Source organism: Aotus nancymaae, unplaced genomic scaffold, assembly GCF_030222135.1.
Source record: "Aotus nancymaae isolate 86718 unplaced genomic scaffold, 86718_ANA_hifiasm-v0.15.2.pri h1tg000072l, whole genome shotgun sequence".
NCBI classification, from domain to species: domain Eukaryota; kingdom Metazoa; phylum Chordata; class Mammalia; order Primates; family Aotidae; genus Aotus; species Aotus nancymaae.
The window spans coordinates 9,779,516-9,784,561 of record NW_026988487.1 but is presented as its reverse complement, the minus strand read 5'-3'; the positions used below and the strand labels follow the sequence as shown (position 1 = coordinate 9,784,561).

The following is a 5,046-nucleotide window of genomic DNA, read 5'->3' as shown; positions in this document are numbered from 1 at the left end:
AGAATAGATTTTTGTTTGTTTGCTTGCTTGTTTTAAAATTTCATGGTGTTGGGGGCGTGGGCACCGTAGTCTTTTCCATACCTCAGGAATGATGATCCTGGGACTCTAGCCGTTCGTATGATTGCAGGTCATTTAGACTTCCCTGGTCATCTTTCAAATGAGAAAAAGAACAGATGTCCTTCATAAGGGGTTGAGGACTAGAACACTTGGTTAGAACCACACCCACAATCTGACCTTAAATTCTATTTTTTTTTTTTTAGATGGAGTTTTGCTCTTGTTGCCTAGGCTGGAGTGCAATGGCGCGATCTTGGCTCACAGCAACCTCCGACTCCCAGGTTCAAGCAATTCTCCAGCCTCAGCCACCCAAAAGTAGCTGTGATTTACAGATGCCTCCCACCATGCCCAGCTAATTGAATTTTATCATGTTGGCCAGACTGATCTCAAACTCCTGATCTCAGGTGATCCACCTGCCCCAGCCTCCCATAGTGCTGAGGTTACAGGTGTGAGCAACTGCTGTATTGAAATACGAGATTAAAATAATTCACCAAAACAAGAGTATGTCAAATTGCAGGTCCTTTATTGCCCGCGACCACGGAGGACTCACGTCTCTCTAACCCGCAGCCCCGTAGGGAGGGTGACAGGACCTTTTATGCCCGTAAACCATCTCCGGGGGAAGGTGTGGGGTGGGGGTAGGGCTGAAAGGATTCAGACATTCTGAGGGCCAGGGGATTCCATAAATCACCTTCTGGGCAGGGACGCGGGTGGGGGCCTCCGGACATTCCAAGGGCTAGGGGACTTATTGTCACTCCGATTGCTACCTAAGTGGTTTACAGAAGTCAAGATAAAGGTTAGTTTACACATTGTCTGGGTAGCGGTGGAAATTACAGATCTTAGTTACTTATTACAAGTCACAGGGGCCAAGATGAAATTAGCTTGGGCCGCTTATTCTTATAAGCAAAGGCCAGCAATCCTGGCAGTTACTGAAAAGAAAAGGTAAACAGTTTCACATAGTGGGCATTTTTCAGAGCAAACTAGCAGTTTTATTTACAGAAGTCAAAGTCAGCAGTTATTGCAAGAAGAATGGGGCACAGCTTTGTCTTATAAAATGGCGTTGCTCAGGTTCTGGCTCTAGGCCAGCTATAGCACACAGCCACGCCGGCCTCTGATCTTAAATTCTATGAAATGTCATTGGTAGATATAATTGGCAGATTATATCTGCAGACAAACAAAGGTTATTACTCCACCGAATTTTCCCAGCCTACAGATAGAGTGAGAATCTAATTATGATAGCCAGCCATCTGCTGGATTAGGCCATATAGCTCCCTTTTGACTAGCTGGGTCATATTTGACTTGACGACATTGTTTTTCTACTGTGGTTTTTCTACTCACCCTCCAGCCCTGGAGACAGTTCCTGGACTTCCATAAACCCATTTAAGGATTAACATTCATGGCAGGGCGCGGTGGCGCTCACCTGTAATCCCAGCACTTTGGGAGACCGAGGTGGGTGGATCACGAGGTCAAGAGATCAAGACCATCCTGGTCAACATGGTGAAACCCCGTCTTTACTAAAAATACAAAAAATTAGCTGGGCATGGTGGCGCGTGCCTGTAATCCCAGCTACTCAGGAGGCTGAGGCAGGAAGAATTGCCTGAACCCAGGAGACGGAGGTTGCGGTGAGCCGAGATCGCGCCATTGCACTCCAGCCTGGGTAACAAGAGCGAAACTCCCTCTCAAAAAAAAAAAAAAAAAAAGGATTAACATTCATGATGCCCCAATCCTGCCTACATTACTGTCATTTATGTGTGTTTAAAAACAAAACAAAACACAAAAGAAATAAGATCAGGCATGGTGGCTCATGCCTGTAATCCCAGCACTTTGGGAGGCAGAGGTGGGTGGATTCTAAGGTCAGGAGTTCGAGCCCAGCCTGGCCAACATGATGAAACTCCATCTTTCCTAAAAATACACAAAATTAGCCAGGCATGGTGGTACATGCCAGTAATCCCAGCTAGACAGGATGTTGAGGCAGGCAATCACTTGAACCCAGGAGGTTCAGTGAGCCGAGATTGTGCCACTGTACTCCAGCCTGGGCAAGACAGAGCAATACTCCATCTCAAAATAAAATAAAAATAAAATAAAATCATTGTGATTTACCTTTGTTTCTTTTTTCTTTTTTTTCCTTTTTTTTTTTTTTGGTGGAGTCTTGCTCTGTTGCTCAGTCTGGAGTGCAGTGCCACAATCTCTACTCACTAGAACCTCCACCTTCTGGGTTCAAGTGATTCTCCTGCCTTCCTGCCTCAGCCTCCCGAGTAGCTGGGATTACAGGTACCTACCACCATGCCTGGCTAATTTTTGTATTTTCAGTAGAGATGGAGTTTTCACCATGTTGACCAGGCTGGTCTTGAACTCTTGACCTCAAGTGATCCACCTACCTCATTCTCCCAAAGAGCTGGGATTACAGATGTGAGCCACTGTGGCCGGCTCACTTGTTTCATTTTTATTCCACAACATCCCATGAAGAAGGTATCACTGGGATCCTTACCATCCAGATGAGGAATCCATACCCCTAGCAGGACCTGATCTCTTCCCATATTCTTCTTTGCTGCTTTATGCTCTTGTCTTCTTCCTGTTTTAGAAGGCAGGCCCATGTTTGACTCACATCTTACTCCTTTAGCACTCAATCTGTTGCATGCCTGTTGCATAGTAGGTCTTAGTAAACATCTACTGCAAGAAATTTGATAAACATAAAGTATGGCCCCTCCTATTCATCCTTAGTTGTCCAATAAGCCCTTCTAAACCAAACAGCCTGGAAAGTGAATTACACATTCTGGCATGAATCACCAGGCCACCTCACCCATGATAAATAGGTCAGAAGGGATTTCATAGTGTTTCTTTCCTGGAAACTGCTCCACTCTTCCCTTAGGAGGCAGCATTTTATGGTAGGAAACTCTTGGCTTCCGAAATCAGATAGGCTGTGTGCCAATGTCCATTCTTAGATAAGTTATTTAGTTTCTCTAAGCCTCAGTTTCCTCATCTGCAACATATTTTTTTGTGTGTGAAACGAGATACTATGCATAAGCTTTCATTTCCTATCCCCTCATGCTTCTGTCTTCTCCTCTCTGTGAGAACAAGATGTGGGCCAAGTGCATGGTGGCTCACGCCTATAATTTCGGCACTTTGGGAGGCTGAGGTGGGAGGATTGGTTGAAGCCAGAAGTTCAAAATCAGCCCAGGCAACATAGAGGGACCTTGTCTCTACAAAAAAATTTTTTTTAAATTACCTGGGTGTGGTGGTATGTGCCTGTAGTCCCAGCTACTCGGGAGGCTGAAGTGGGAGGATCACTTGAGCCCAGGAGGTCAAGGCTGCAATGACCTATGATAGTGCCACACCCTAGGCAACAGAGCAAAACCTTGTCTCAAAAAGAGAAAGAGAAAGAGGGAGAGAGGGAGGGAGGAAGGAAGGAAGGAAGGAAGGGTAAATGGTAAAAGGTTGTAGGGGGGAAGGAGGCTGCAGGACAAGAATTAGGGGAACTAGGAGTGAGTGACAATGTGGAGGTTAGCGGTCCTGAGCTAGAATCTCAGTCCTGCTTGGTATAAATTGAGACTCTCATTCCTAAAAGGGACTGGCTGTCTTGCAGAGTTTATGAGGATTGTAAGAGATAACCATGTGACTTATCTAGCACACAGTAGGTACCCCATAAATAGTAGCTATTTCAAGGTAATCTAACACATTTACTTTTTTCTCATTTTGCTAACCACTCTGTCCCCAAAGCAAACTCCAACTAACTCCTTCCAAAACACCAACTCCTTCCAAACCCCCCTCCCTTCACCCCGCTCTTTTGAACACTTCTACTCTCTTGTCCACCCATAGGTACTGCAGCCAAGCCAGAGGGAAAACAGAGCAAAAGAAAATATTAAAGGAAATAAGTTTAAATCAATAACTTTAAGAAAAATATTTAAGTTCTAATGAGATAGAGAGAGAGAGGGAGATTGAGAGAGAGAAGAGAGACTTTGTTAAACTGGGTAACTCCAAATCCCAGGAAAGTAGAAATGGGAATTTTTTTTTATAACAGTCATAACAATAGCAATATTTTCTGATCTCTCTGTGGGGAATTTTTTTTAAAGTATGATATATCAATGAGAACACATGGATGCAGGGAGGGGAGCATCACACACTGGGGTCTGTGGCGGAGGGAATAGGGGAGGGACAGCAGGGGGTGGGAAGTTGGGGAGAGAGAGCATGGGGAGAAATGCCAGATATAGGTAATGGGGAGGAAGGCAGCAAATCACACTGCCATGTGTGTACCTATGCAACAATCTTCCATGTTCTTCACATGTACCCCAAAACCGAAAATGAAATTAAAAAAAAATATGACATATCGGTAGAATGGAAAGAAATCACCAGGTTTATGTCTGAGCGTGTGACTACGGGCTCCAGTCTTCCTGGATTGTATGTCCATATGTCCGAGTCAGGGACGAGGGAAGAGGAAGGATTCAGAAAAGAAACAAGAAAAAGCAGTGTGGTTTAACAGTTCCTACAGGTTTTGTTGTTATTGTTGTTGTTGTTGTTTTTAAAGTTTGCCCCATAGTATGACCAGCGCTGCTCGCGGGGACGGCGGGGACACCTCTGGTCTCAGACGAGCGCTGGGAAGGAGGGGACTTGCTCCGGGCGCAAGTTTGTGCGGAAGCCCGGCCGGCCCTGGGCTCTGAATCCGCGGGTCCGGGGTTCTGCACCCAGGTGTCGGCTTCCTCATCCGCAGAGTGGCTCCCAGAAGCCTCCGGGTGGTCGCGAGGACGCTCTAAACCCGGGGACTAAGGCCGCGTCCGGCTTCCCTCGCCCAGCCCGCGGGAGCCTCCGGGGCTCGGAGCGCGGCCGGCCTTCGCCAGCTCCTGGCGAATAGAACTGCGGCGCCCGCAGGCTCCCGGGGGTACCTCGCGCGGCCCGCCCCGTCCTCGCGCCCGCCCCCCGCGCCCCACGTGACTTCCTGGCGGCCAAAAGGACTGCCCATCCCGGGTTCGGTTTCGTTTCCTCGGCGGCCTCCCTCGGAGC

General features: G+C 47.2%; 1 long non-coding RNA gene across 1 annotated transcript; it reads right to left on the bottom strand.

The window, feature by feature from the left end:
• Window positions 1-2,349: 2,349 nt before the first annotated feature.
• Window positions 2,350-4,378, bottom strand: LOC135270942 (uncharacterized). Its single transcript, XR_010339094.1, has 3 exons — window positions 4,303-4,378; window positions 3,278-3,387; window positions 2,350-2,623 (listed from the first exon to the last, which is right to left on the bottom strand). It is a non-coding gene; the product is annotated as an uncharacterized LOC135270942 (long non-coding RNA).
• Between the last annotated feature and the right edge of the window lie 668 nt (window positions 4,379-5,046).